The sequence below is a fragment of the Pelecanus crispus genome, chromosome 11 (genome assembly GCF_030463565.1).
Source record: "Pelecanus crispus isolate bPelCri1 chromosome 11, bPelCri1.pri, whole genome shotgun sequence".
NCBI lineage: Eukaryota > Metazoa > Chordata > Aves > Pelecaniformes > Pelecanidae > Pelecanus > Pelecanus crispus.
The window spans coordinates 18,408,336-18,422,902 of record NC_134653.1 but is presented as its reverse complement, the minus strand read 5'-3'; positions in this window follow the sequence as shown (position 1 = coordinate 18,422,902).

Below are 14,567 nucleotides of genomic sequence, written 5' to 3'. Positions count from 1 at the left end.
CCTCGGCCCCTGCCGGGTGAGGGACCCCCGCCTGCGGCCCCGGGGGGAGCTGGGCAGGGGCAGAACAGGCACCAGCGCAACCCTGAGCCCAAGGGGCACGCAGGGCTTGCCCAGGGGACCATGCCCAGACCGTGCCGCAGCTTGGGGGCCCCTGGAGCCCCGCACCCACCCCAGCCCTTTGTGCGGCAGCCTGGGGGGCACCCGAGCCCTTTCTTCCTCCCCCTCCTCCTCCTCCTCCTCCTCCTTCTCCCAGGCACGGCCATTGTTCGGGTCCTACCTCAGTGCCGTGGTGCCCTCGCTCAGCATCCCACTACGGTCGGGGTGGTCCCCCAGGCGCCATCAGCATCCCCATCCCCATCAGCGCTGCAGCCTGGTCCCCTCCCCTCCGCCAGCCCCCGGCTGGCACCAAACCCGGCTCTGGCGAGGCTGCCGCTCCCACACACGACCAGCACGGCAGCATCCCTCCTTCCCTCCCCCACTCCCTCCCTCCCGCCCCGCAGCCCCCTCCCTGCCACAGCCAAGCCCCTGCACCGAATTTGCCAGTTGCCTGCCGGGGTGGGGAAGGTGCCTGCCCGGCCATGCCCACCCGGCACATGGCACCGCTGGCCTCCAGCCAGGCCGGTGCAGACGGGGACCCCAGCACAGGGATGCTCCCCCCACCTCCATGGCACCCATCACCCCCACAGGTGGCTGCAGTGGCACAGAAGGGGAGCGGGAGCGTTTGGCTGCATGTACCATCCCCGCTGGCACCCACCGGCTCCCTGGCACCGGGGCCACCTTGCACCGCACCCCCCGAGCAGCACCCGTGCCCAGCTGCGGCATGGGCCCGGCGGGGCCAGGGGTGGTGGGCCTGCTGCCTGCCCCACTGCCGCAGTGCCCCACGGCACCTGCGTCCCCCCACGCCGCAGCCTCCCCGCCTGCCACATATGTGCCAGCCGGTTCTTGGCGTCGGCGAGGTTCGAGCGGAGCTGATGGCCGAGGCTGCCGAGCCACCCACTGAGCCCGTGGCCGCGGGCCACGCAGCCTGGGGACGAGGGACACATGGGCAGCATCCAGCCCGAGCCAGCCTGGGGATGATGGAGCCGAACACACCTGTTGCCGTGGCAACAACATCCCGACAGAGGGGGGCCCAGCACCCTGTGCCCACCGGTGGGTGCAAACCCACTGCCTGGCCGGGGTGATGGCAGGAGAGTGGCTGGGCAGCGATGCCCAGGAAGGTGGCGGGGCTGGAGACAGCAGCACCGTGTGTCCCAGCTCCCCCCACACCCCCTTGGGTCGGGGTGTTCCTCGGAAGTGGCGAAACAGCCGGGGACTTCCTGGTGACAGCAGTGCCACCCGGCCGGGGGGGATGGAGGGCAGGCAGGGTGCTGCCCGCAGCAGAGCCAGGGTGCTCCGCAGGCAGGCAGGGAGGGAGGTGGGACCCCCACACACACTCACCTGGGCATGCCACCACTCCTGGGGGACACCTGCCCTCCTGCACCTGCACCCCGGTCCCTGCCAGCCCCTGGCCGTTACTGGGGCAGATCCAGAACCAAGTGATGCAGCTGCTGCCTGGAGCCACCCAGGGTAGCTGGCCACTGCAGGCAGCGCGCAGGCAGGGTGCAGGCAGGATGCGGTGCTTGCACTCCCCAAGCTCCCCGGGGCGCTCTGGGGTGCAGCACCTGCGCAGGGGCTCAGCTCTTGCCCGACGCCTTGTGCCGTGCCAGCGGCAGTGCCAAGCAGACACGAACTGTCTGTTCGCAGGGGGCGGCAGGCAGAACCACGGGGCGCGTGGCAGCGCTGGGTGCTGCACCCACAACTGCCTCCCCCATGGGGCCAGAGCCCCCTGTGTCCCTGCCCTCACTCCCAAAAAGACCCGTTGGCGATGGCTGGCGGCTGGGCAGCCACGTGGAAGCTCTTCGGCATCACCACGCACCTCCGGGGCTAATGGCTCCTGCAACCAGACCTGTTCGAGGACTCATTAGAGATGCTCTTATTTTCCAGGCAGGGACAAGTTAATCCCAGGTCCATGGTCTCCTCCACGGATTTAATTACTGATGCGGGGCTAATTGGCCAGTTCCCCGGGGAAGCCTGTAATAAGGCTCCAGGGGTGGAAGGTGCTGGGAGAGGATGAGCCAGGAGAGGAGGTCCCAGCCTGGCCACTTGCCCCCAGGCTGAATTGGGCATCGCCTTGGCCAGGAAGCACAGCCAGATGGGGAGAGCGCAGCACAGGGTGCCAAAGGCTCGAGAGTGAGAGGGCACGAGGGAACCAGCCCCTCTGGCAAAGGGATGGAGGATTTTGGGGATGCGGAGGGAGAGGTGCCCACTACACCAGCGAAGAGCTCACCGCAGCTCTACCCACCTGGCCGAGCATGACCCAGAAATGCCGGTGCCTCTCCCAGTGCTGAACACGACCCAAGGGGACAGTGGTGACAAACCCCATCTGCAACCAGACCCAGAGCCAGCCTGCCCGGCTGACTGAGGCACAGGCGGGAGCCACGGCACAGGGCTGGGGGCTGCCGGGTGCCGGCAGTGAGCAGAAGCAGAAGTGAACCATCGGGCGAAACCCTGCATCCCACAGCACCGCCTGCCCGCTGGGGACTGGGGGGGGTCACCCTGCCCCGATGGCAGCACCCCCCTACCCGCATGCTGCCCTGCCCGCTGCTGCCCCAGCCATCCCTACCTGGGCGAGCCGGCCGGAGCCGGGGCTGCTGCTGCCGAGAGCTGGTCACCGGGGCCAAATGGCTCCTGGGGTGCAAGGCGGGGAGGGCAGCTGCAGCCCACGGCTCCTCCTCCGCTCCTCCTCCTCCTCCTCCTCCTCGCCCGGGGCCCTGCGTGGGTGACCAGGGCGCTCGCTCGGTGTGGAAGTGAAACGCGGAGGCCACCGGCTCACTTAGTGCTTCCTCCCATGGGGCATGGGACCGAGCGTGCCACACCACCCCACGGCCATCCACGGGTGCCACCAGCTGGGGGCCATGGTGTGTATTCCCACCTCCTCCTGGCACAGAAACCGCTGTGCCCAAGCAGTGCCTGCTGGTCCCGTGCTGTCTGCAGGGCAGCCGGCACCCACACACTGGCCTGCCGGCTTGCGCCCTGCTCCGCAGCCTGGGCACGCCACACTCGGCCACCCTGCCAAACCCCGCCTTGGTCCCGAGCACCATCTCCCCATGTCCCCATCACCCTGGCTCAGCCCCAAGCACCATCCCCCCATGTCCCCGTCACCCCAGCTTGGCCCCAAGCACCGGCCCCTCCGCCCCGGCCAGCACCGCGGGCAGCGGTGGGTCGGCAGGGCAGCCGGGCTGGCTGGGCAGTGCGGCCACAGGCATTGCTGGGGGATGATTCACCCCAGCCCGGAGCAGATGTATGGATGCCTTTGCCGGCGTCAGTACTTAGAGCCTGGCGACGGCAGCTCTCATGACACCCTAGCGAGACGGGCAATGAGCCCTGAGCACCTGAACAGGGAGCACTGGGCGGCGGCAGCCGTCTCCTGGCCGCCCCGGTGCCCTCCAGCCTTCCTTGGAGCAGTCGCCAGGAAGGGGGGACACTGGGAGTCCCCCGCCCTGCGGCTGGGGACAGGCACAGGCTCGGCGGTGCCCGTGCTGGCGTGGTGGGAGCCGGGGGCATGGCTGTGCTGGGGAGCCCCGCGTCCTCCCCCCGGCACGAGGCACGCGCCGAGCACGCCCAAGCACACATTGGCCCCCCGCCACCTCCTCTGCCCCCGCGGGAAGGGAGGAACAGGACCCGTCCCCGTGCCAAGGCAAGGAGGGGTGAGAGGGGAAGAAAACGCTGGACGCGGGACAAGATCGCGGTGATAGCCGGCACGCGCAGAGCCCCGGTGCTCGGCGCTGCTGCTGATGGGGCACATGTGTCCCAACCTGTCTCCCTGTGCTGGGGAAAACAATTAGTGCTGGGGCGGGCGGGAAGCTCGCCAGGCACCTGGGGGCCGGGCGGGATGGGAGCCCTGCCAGCACCGTGCTCGGCTCCGCGCCACACGGCCCCCCCGCCGCTACGCGCCACGCATTGTGCCGTGCCTGGTGGCATCCAACGCACCCCCCCGGCACCCCAGCAGTGGTGGGGAGGAAGGCCCTGGCAGGGGTCACCCTGGCCATGTTGTCCCTAGTGTCACCACGGTCCCGCATCAACACCCTCCCCAGTACTGGCAGCGCTGGGGCAGCTGGAGGCAGCAGGGCTCACTGGGAGGTTTTGGCAACACCGCACCCAGCAAGGGGGTCCCTGTGGGGAGAGGGGACAGGAGCGAGTCCTACCGTGCTCTGGCGTCACCACAGCCCAGCTGCCACCGGCAGCCTCGTCAGAAGCCGCCGCTGCCGCACAGGGTCCCCGCGGCCCCGCCAGCCTGATGCCGGGGGGGTTCACCCTGGCTCCTCCGGATGCTGCCAGGGTCCCCAGGGCCGGCGCCAGCACCAGCCCCCCGAGGAAGGCGGGCTGGGAGCTCACTTGCACCGTCTGCGGCTGGGACACCAGCTTGAAGGGGGCGGCTTGGGGGGCCGGCAGTTGCGGCAGCCCCTCAGCCCTCACCGGGGAAGGGGTGGCGGGGGCCGGGGCTGCCTCCCCCTGGCCCTGGGGGGCCGGCAGGGGCCGGCGGGCCAGGCTGGGGCTGGCGCCGAGGCCGACCCTCAGCTGCGGCCGAGGCAGCGTGCAGGGGGCCACGTCCCATGCCCCCGGCAGCCGCTCCCCCGGCCCCTTGGGGAGCGTGGGCAGCCCTGGGGCCACCCCAGTGCCATCGCATGGGGCTGGGGACGAGAAGGAGGAGGAAGGCTGGCAGGTGGGGGGCTGGGTTGCAGTGCTCTGGGTGCCCCATGGCGGGGGGTCCGGCAGGGGGGTCCCCATCCCCGGCTCCTCGGCGATGTGCAGGTCCAGCGCCGGCAGCGAGCCGTGGCTAGCAGCGGCCCCACGGAGGGGATGCTCCAGCTCTGCCGGGAAGACGCTGCTGTGGGACGGGACCTTCTTCAGGCCAGGGCCAGTGGCCAGGGGGGTGCCCGGCGGCTGCAGGGGCGCGGGGCTCTCCAGGCTGGAGGACGAGCTGCGGAGGCTCTCGCCGTCGCTGCCCGGCCCCATGGCGAAGCCCTGGTTCGTCTGGAAGGAGGCAACATGGGCGATGCCGGTGCCAGTGGTGCTGTTGGCTCGGCTGGCAGAGAGGCTGGTGCTGAGCCGGCTGCGCAGCACAGGGCTGGGAGCTGGGCTGGGGCTGGTGGCGGTGCCTGAGCGGGGTGGGTGGCTGGGCTGCAGTGGCCGGCGGCACTCGCCGGTGCCCGAGGGCAGTGGGGACACCGGAGGGGAGCCGGGCGCCTCGTTCCCATCCTCTGCTTCAAATGACTTCTTGAGCGCTGGGGACAGAGAGAGAGATGGTGGCATGAGAGTGGCACCCGATGGTGCCGCAGCCAGGCACCCGCCAGGCTCTGCCCCCTCCCCAGCTGACCCCATGGCCAGCCCCTGTGCATGGACACCCAGCCGTGCTGCACCGAGCCAGCACCCAGAGGTGCCCCCTGCGCAGCCGGCTGCCAAAGGGCCGTTTGTGAGCCTGTCTTGCATGGGAAACCAGCTCAGCATCGGCAGCCCCACAGCCCTGCTGCATTTTTCATCGTGGCTTTTATCATTGTTCCCTGCGGTTTATCTGTGTCCAGCCAGCCAGTGCCGCCAGCTCCCCACGCAGCACACTGCCCGCTTTATTCCCCCTGTAAGGGATCCGGCCTGAGTAACCGGATCCCCCCGCCCAACCCTCTCCCCCTCCATCCATCCAAACAGACATGCGGGAAATGATTCCTTCCCCTTTACAGGGCATTAACCCTGAAGCCTACTGATGGCAAGGCAGGGCAGAGCTATCACTACACACAGCAGTAGCACTACAGTCCATGCGAGCGGCTGCAGCCACACCTCCCACGTGGCTTTGCAGCACTGATGGCAACTACGAGCCTGTGCCGTGGCCTTGGGGCTGCTGTTGGCGCGAATGTGCCTGCCACACGGACGCCCCCACTGCCTCGTGGGCATCGTGGCGCCTGGCTCTGGTGCAAAGCCTCTTGCCAGAGCAGCTGCTGGGCGTTTGGCAGCGGTGGGGGGCCCTCTCCCCCTGGGCACCATGGCCCGGCCGGGCACCGCCGCGGCAGGTCTCAGCAGCCGGGACCCCGTGAAGCCCCCGAGGGCAGGAAGCGCCTTCACCGGGTGTCTGCCCCCTCCCTCCCTCTTCCATGGCGCAGGGCCCCCCAGGAGCTGTGTTCCTGCCAGCTCTGCCAAAGCAGCACCGTTTGGTGCCGGCAGCCAGCTCCCCGGCCCCCAGGAGAGCGCGGGGGGCCCAGACCCCGCCGGGCAGCCTTCCTCGCCCCCGCCGTGCCCCGCTGCCAAGTGGCGGGTGGCTGCCTCCAGCGGGGAGGCTGGGGGGGTGGCCCACGCTGCGCTGTGCCCCTTTATCCCGGCACGTGCGGTGGCCTGCCCCGGCACGGCACCCGCCGGTGCGAGGCCGCCCTTGCCCTCCTCTTCCTCAGCCCTGCAGCCATCTGCCCCTGCTTGGCCATCAGTGCCGGGGGGGCAGCGGGGCGGCGGGGGTCCCGTCCCCGTCCCCTCCCCAGCTCACCTCTGTGCCTGGGGCTGGGCAGGGGTCAGGGGCCGGGGCGTGGGCGCTGCTAATAACAGCTCTCCGCCAGGCAGGTTATTTCTCCGGCTGGTCCTGCCCCTCTCCAGCTGGCCAAGGTGCCGGGGGCCATGGGGCCACGGGGCCGGCATCCCCCTCCCCATATCCATCTCACTGCTTTGGCACCACTGGGGACACGCCAAAATGCCTCCTTTCACTCCAAACCCGCCCCTGGTCACAGGTCACGTCCTCACCCATAGCTGTGGCCGCCCCAAACCGTGTCCGGAGTGACGGGCAGAGCGGGGGGGGGGGGGGGGGGGGGCAGCAGCGGGGGGGATGCAGGGCGAGGTGGGGGCGTGGCAGGGGGTTTGGGGGGGTGGGGAGGGTCGAGGGGGATGGTCGGGGGTGTGGGGGGGATGGCGGGGATTGAGGGGGGCGGCCCGGCAGCGGCGGGGTTAAGGTGCCCAGGGTAGGTGCACACATTCCTCCCCGGCGAGGGCAGCAGCAGCCCCGGGGTCGGGTTTCGCCGCCCGCCCCTCCCCGCCCGGCCCCGGGCCCGGGCGCCGGCCCCTCCCGCCGCGGCCTCCGGGAAGCGGCCGGGGATAATCGCGGGCGAGAGAAAGCCAAGCCCGTCCCGCTGCCTCCTGCGGCCGGGCCGCCCCGGGGGGAGCCAGCGGGAGGCGGCTGCCGGCCCCCCCGCAGCTCCCGCCCGCCCGGGCGGCGCTGGGGGGGAGCGCGGCCGCGGGTCGGAGCACGCACACGCGGGGGGGGCGCAGACACGCGAACACGGCGGGGGAGCGCACCCCCCCTCGCCCCCCCCCCCCCGCGCTCACTGGAGCGCTTTGCAGCCGTCCCCACGCCCGCCCCCCCGAGTGCACCCACGCCCCCCCCCAGGGGCGCACCCCGCCAGGCCCCCCCCGAGCGTGCGCCCCGTCGGGCACAACCCAAGGAGCGCGCCCCGCCGTGCGCAGCCCCCGGGGGGGGGGGGGAGAGCAGCCCCCCTTGATACCCAGTCCCTGGGGGGCATCCCAGCCCCCTCCCGATGTGCAGCCTCCCACGACGCGCAGACCCCGTGGGCCATCACCCCCACGACGCGCAGCCCCCCCGGGGTGCATCCCTCCCCCCGCTACGCAGCCCCCGGGGGGGGAGCGCAGCCCCCCACGATGCTCAGCGCCTGGGGGGCACCCCATCCCCCAAGACGCCCAGCCCCAGCAGCATCCCCGCCCCGATACCCAGCCCCCGGGGGGCATCTCCCCCCCCCCCCGATATCCAGCCCCGAGTGGGGGGTCTCGCAGCCCCCGGGGGTCACCCGCGGGGGTGGTCTCGCAGCCCCGGCCGCACCTTCGAAGTCGGAGAGGATCCCGTCCAGGTGCTCCTTGACGGAGAGCCGGGCCATGCCGGCGCGGGGGGGGCCGGCGGCTGCCGCCCACCCGGGGCACCCGCATGGGGAGGCGGCGGCGGCGCCGGGCGGAGCGGAGCGGAGCGGAGCCGCGGCTCAGCCCGCCGAGCCCCGGGACGGGACGGGACGGCGCCGGCTGCCCTCGGCGGGGAGGGGAAGGAGGAGGGGACCGGCGCGGGGGGAGGGGAGGGGAGAGAGGGAGGGGAGGGGGGAGGTGCTGCCCGCGCCCCCGCCCCGGCCGGACCCCCCCGGCTCCCCGGGCCCGGCCCCCGAAGCCCCGCCGGCCCCGCCGCCAGCCCCTTCCCACGGGCTGCGCTGGCCCCGTCGGCACCGGCCCCATCCCGCTGGCCCCGCTGCTCCGTGGCCGCTGTCCCCACCCCACCGGGCCGGGCCCCCGCCGGCCCCCGGGCACTGGGACGCTGCAGCCCCTCGCCTCTGCGCCGGCCGGGGACCCCCCGGGCAGCGGGGGAGGATGGCCCCCTGCCCACGCAGCCCTGCGGAGGCTGGCAGCGATGGCCGGAGCTGGGGACCCCACGCCTGGCTTCACAGCCCCTGCGCAGGGCAAGCGAGGGGGCTCGCCTGCCTGCCCCCTGCCCCGGCGCTCCCCCTTCCAGGGGTGCACTTGGCTTCTGCCTTGGCCCTGCTTGCTGTGGGTGCTGCCTGTGCTCCCACAGTTGCTGGGGGGTCCCGGGCAGCCTGGGGGGTCCTGGCCAGTCTGTGGGACCCGGTCAGGCTGGGGGTCTCAGGCAGGCTGTGCACCACGGGCCTTGCTTCCCTAGGGATTTCCAGCTTGGCACAAGAGGAGGAAAATGTACTGGTGCAGGCAGGGCTGCCTGTCGCCTCCTGGCTGGGTGTGTGGGGTGCTTGCTGGGGTGTTACCACCCTCTGGTGTGGCTGTCCCTGCCAGGGGTTGTGTCCCATGCCTGAGCTCCTGGAGCATCCCTGGAGATGAGCTGCAGGGGCCGCGCTCCCCATGAGCATCCTGGGTGGTCCTGCCCATGGCAAGTCCCACGGGGTGATGCAGGCAGCACCCCAGGGTGAGGGTCTGCACCGGGGCTGCTCCCCTTAGCCCTACGGATTACTCAGGATGGGGGGCATCATCCATCCCCCTCCCATCCCGTCTGCCAAGGGTTAACTCTATCCCAGCCCCATCCCAGCATCTGCAGCAGATGCAGAAGGGGAAGGAGCTGGAAATCCCTTCTCCAAACAGGGGTCCCGCAGTGCAAGCTCTGCTCTTCACCACCCTCCAGCTGCCCGGCCGCGAGTAAACACCCGGCGGCTGGAGCGCATTCCTGCACTGGGCCCGGGCTGGGGGCGAAGCCAGGCTCCGGCCCCATGGGGTCCTGCCGGATCTGGCCCCTCTGTGGCATCCTTGCTGGGGGATGTGGGACACGGCCGCGGTGGCCTTGGTCGTGGCCAGATTTTGGGGGCGTTCGAAGGTGCCTGCTGGCTCCCTGGTGAAGGGGCTAGATGGGCTCTCGCCAGCTGCCCTGCTGCTTTTTGGGTGCGGGGGGCTGGGGTGGGAGTGTGCTGCTGCCCCCAGGGTCATGCCAGGCAAGGGCCTGATCCAGGGCGAGCTGGGAAAGAGCAGCTCTGCTTTCCCCACAGCTTTGTCCTTCTGTGGCTCATGCCGGTGCAGTGACAAGCCCACTGAGCTGGGTGGCAGGGAGCTGGGCTGGGTGCTCATGGAGCCCTGCCTGTGCCAGCGGAGCACCCAGGGGCTGCAAGCACTGAGCACCACGCTCCTGCTGCTGAGGCCGAGAGCAGTGGAGAGGCACTGTGGCTACAGGTGGGGAATCCAAAGTGACCTGAGGGTATCCCGGGACCAGCACCCTTCCCGCAAAGCACCCATCCCAGCCGGAGCCAGGTGGGTGCTGCGCACAACTGAGTCAGATCCGGAGCTGAGGGGCTCCGGCACTGTTGTATTCAATGAAGTCGGGGTGATTTATGGTGCTGCCTTGGCCAGCCAAGCTGGCCTGACCCAAAAAAGGAGAGGGTGGGCAGGGGAGGCAGGAGCAGCGCAGCCCAGGCACACCCCAGGCTGGCACCCTGGGCGCCATGACCGGGGTCCGACCCGTGCTCAGTGCCTGCTCGTTTCCCCCGTCTGTGGCCAGAGCATCCCACTGTCAAAGGGAGAAGCTGGAGCTCTTCAGTGGTGTTTAGACCAGCATTTCAGAAACAGCTTAGCTTCCCCAAGGAGTTTTGGAGCTATGAAAGCTCCACAAATCTCTAACCCTATTACAAATATGTTTATTTAAATAAATATTTAATTTTTTTAATGATAAATAATAACTCAGACCTGCCTGCAGTTGCTCAGAGGCTCGCTAGCACAGTGCCAAGCCCCCGCCACGCTGTAGAAGAGCATTTCGGAGGAGCTCCGGAGCTGTTCTGAAGGATGAGGAGATCTTCAGAGCTTTAGGGCTTTTCTGGAGCAGCTTCGAAGAGGCTGGAGAGGTTTCAAGGCATTTAGAGACCTTTTCAGAGGATGTGCAGAAGAGTTTGAGCGCTTCCAAGCAGCTACAAATATTTTTTTGATGAGTTTTAGAGCAGCTTTGGAGCAGCATGGAGCTGTTTCAGGGTTGCTTATGCCTCTGGTGTTGTTCAGAGAGGGGTTAGGGTGGTTTTGAACTGTTTGGAGAAGTTTAGAGACGTTACTGAAAAGTTTTATGCTATTGAGAGGTACATTAGAAAGGTCTGCAGGAATTTCAGGGGCCTTTCGGAGGGTGTTAGAGCACTTCAGGAGTTTCACAGCCACGCAGAAGAGGCTTAGAGTGCTTCAGAGCTGCTACAAGATCTTTTTTATGATCCATGTTGAGCTATTTCAAGGAGTTTTAGAAGAGTTTAGAGGACTTTAAGAGCTACTTTGAGCTGCTCCAAGCAGTTTTAGCATCTTGGTGCCTTTTAGGGCTGGTTTGAGGAGCCTGAGAGCTATTTGAGCAATTCAAGTGCTTCAGCACTGCCCAAAGATCTGTCCTTCCAGAGCTCCGAGCTGTTCAGAAGCCGTTTACAGCTTCTTGAAGCGACCCAGCACTGTACCGATGCCCCTGCAGCTGTTTACTTACCGGTTTCTAGAGCAGCTTCAAGCTGTTGGAGGTTGCCCTTTTCAGAGGAATTTTTAAAGGATTTTTTCAGAGGCATTTAGAGAAATCTTGGTGCACACCAGAGCTGCTTAGAGGGGTGTAGAGCAGTTTAGAGCTCTACAGAGGTGGTTTAGAGATGCTCAGAGATGTTTTAGAGCAGCTCAGTGCTGCTCAGAGCAGTTTAGAGGAGCATGGAGCAGTTTGAAATAATTTGGGGTGGTTTAGAGAGCTCAGAGCTCTAACGAGGCATTTTCCAGCATGTAGAGGCACTCAGAGCTCTTTGCAGCAGCTCCAGGGCTGCTCAGAGGAGTTCAGAGCAACAGTCTGGAGTCATCCGGAGACACTCCAGGAGTTGAGAGGGTATTTTGCACGTTAGGGCCCTTTAGGGTGGCTTACAGGGGCTGGGAGGAGGTGGAGGGAAGCTTAGAGGGGCGTGGAGCAGCTTAGCAGGGTGGTTTAGAGCATTTAAGGGATTTTTGGAGTGGTTCAGAGCAGCTGAGTGCTCGGAGGGGTTTAGCACAGTACAGAGAAGGGAAAGCCTCCGTGTCCTCACCTGGAGCAGACCCCAAGTACCGAGCCACAGCCTGGCCCTGTTTCAGCCTGCCCAAACCCTCCAGAGCAGCAGGACACCCTGGGGAGCACAAAGCCACCTCCAAAGGTCCCTCAATCCACCTGGACAGGGAAGGGCAAATCCGCCCCAGTTCCCACCTGCAGGGCTTGGCTGGAGGGGAGGTTTTGGTTCCCCTTGACCTTGGCCCCACCAGAGCCGGCTGGGTCCGGCCTCCCCCATCCTCACCCCCCAAAAATAAGGGAACTCTTCAGGGCAGGGGCATTTCCACTCCCATCCAGCCCCACTGGGGAGCCAGTGCTCAGATGCTCAGAGCTGCCCCTGCAGAAAGAAGGTCTCTGGGCAGGAAGAGTAACAGCTTTTAATCTGACAAGAATTGATACATCATTTAAGACAATACTGTTTTTCTCTCTTTTTTCAGGACTTCCTTCACATACCGGTGGGGAAAAGAGGAACATTTTCGGGAAGTACATTTTTTTGTGGTTTGTTTTTTTTTTTTTGTTTTCCTCTTCTTCCATAGGGACTTTAAAGCATGGTGAATGTGCAAGTCAGTGCTTTGTTTGCTTAAAACTTTTTCCCGGTGCTTATTTACAGTTACAGTACCTCTTTGTGAGCGACAGGAAAAAAGACGATTGTTTGAACTGGGGATCTGTGATCCCAAGTCGAGAAAGGCAGATCTCCAATATTTATATATTTATACATATATATATATATACGCTTTGTGTATACACATACATTTCTCTCTTCTTTAAAGTATTAAAAAAATGATCAACCTTCATTCTATAAAAATACCTACTCTACAAGATAGAAAAATTTTCCCTCTCCAAGTATACACTGATTTACACCCAAAGCTTCTCTAGAAATGTACATTACGTGGCTTCTTCCCCACGGACTCAGGGCAGGGAGGGGAGTAGATGCCGGGGAGAGCTGGGTGTTTCAGATGGGGTGCGAGAGCACTGGGTGCCCCCCTTGCCCAAGGTTTTTGGGGCTTGCCCCCACCCCGCTGCACCTTGCACAAGGCCATGGGGGGTTGAGCACCCAGAGGCAATGAGTTTAAAGATAGGGTGGAAGAGGGAGGGTCATGGCAGGGGTGGCTCGGCCAGCTCCAGGTCTTGGCCGATTCCCCTGGGGCCAGCAGCGCAGGGGACCCGTGAGCCACCCACCCTCATGAGGGACTAAGGCTGGGGCAGCTGCCACGTCTCCCGACCAGCGGCACCCTCCAGGGAGAAAGGGCAAGCTGGCTGCTCTGCCACAGCCCCAGTGGGGGAAGAGAGATGTGCCACATGCGTGGAAGCGTTTTGGGGAGGAGCAGGCACCCCCCCACCGGCAGCCAAGGGATCGCTGTGGCTTCTGCTTTCAGGCCACTCTGGCATTTCTAAAACCTGACAAGCAGGAAAAAGAACTACTTTTTGGGGCCCGGTGTACTAAGTGAAGCCAGATCCTCGTGAGTCCGCTGGCTGTCTCCTCCTGGGAGCTGGAGAGGAGCAGGTTGGTTAAAGTGGCTGCTCCCCAGCGCCACGTTATGCCATGGCCGCTTGTGCCAGCAAGCCAAAAGCTGTCTGATGTAAACATGGCTTTTGTTTCCCAGGGAGCTGCTGTTGTATCCTCTGGTCTCTTTTCCCCAATAGCATAGAGATTTCAGCCCAGGCTGAGGCCAGGGACTGAGAAATGAGAGCAGTGGCTCCATCCCCTACCACAGCGCAGGGAAACAGCAGGGAAAGGTAGCCGGAGCAGGCTCTCCCTCCAGGACTGCAGCTATCACCAGCAGAGCCCTGCTCCAGGTGGGAATGGCACAGGCCGCTGTCCCCAGGCCAGGGACCTTGGGAGGCAACATGGAGAGCTCAGCTCTCTCCACCGGGGCTCCCACAGGGGGCCCAGACCTGACCCCGACTGCTCTCAGCTGCTGTGTACCCCCGCGCCTGGCCAGGCGAGCCGGCCGGGAGGGCGAGAGGCAGCCAGAACCAGCCTCCAGTGCAAGTTGAAGAGTCACAGCCTTTCCCCTAGTCCCTGCAGGCTGGACAGACAGCACCTGTGCACCTGCAGCTGGGGCCGAAGGGACCTCTCCTCCCAGAGCCAGCCCGGCTCAACAGACGCTTGCAGACCCCATGGTGGCCGGCAGAAGAGCCAGCAGTGGGGAGGAGGGCCGTGAACACCAAGGCGTGCTGACGGTAGTGAGCCACAGACAGCAAAAATAAATAAGAAGGCAGGTGACAAAGTGCGCTTACGCCCTGTCCCGAAAACAGCTGCTCCCCTGCCTCTTTCTGCCACTGGCAAGCGAGAGAGGAGCCAGCTAGCTCTCTGCACGCAACACCTTCCCAAGCAGAAGCGGCAGGGCAAGGATTAACTGTGCCAGCTGAATGAGGACATTTGCATTAAGTTAATTAAAAAAACAAAACAAAACAAAAAAACAACCAACCAAACAAAAGCCACCTCTACAAGTCCCGGACATATTTCCCTCTTTCCCAGATCTGCCCCAGTGAGTGAGTGTGTCGGGGACACTTTGGCAAAGCAGATACTTGGGCTGGACAGGGCACCAAGGGAAAATGTCAGCTCTGTCGCTTCCTTCTCCATCCCATTATCCCGCAGTTCAGAGAAACCCTCTCCTTACAGCTCCTGTTCGCACCCCGCACACCGGAGGGTCTGACGCCGCTGTCAGGACAGTTCCCAGCTTCATGAGTAGCAGGGCCAATACGCGTCCTTCCTCCAGCTGTCCGTTGCCTGTGTTTCTTCTCCAGGTTCCCTTTCACCCCTCAAAACCAGAAGGGTTTCAAAATAACGGAGTCAGACAACAAAGCCTTGCTGCTGGTTTTCTTTTTCCCTGGTCCACTGGCTAATTCACACACTGAGCTGACGTGATGCTTCCTCGTGCCTTCATCAAGAGCAAAGACATTTTGAGTCCCTCTTTATCCTCTCAGAGCACCAAATCCACACCCATTGACAAGTGCATAGCTGGCGGCT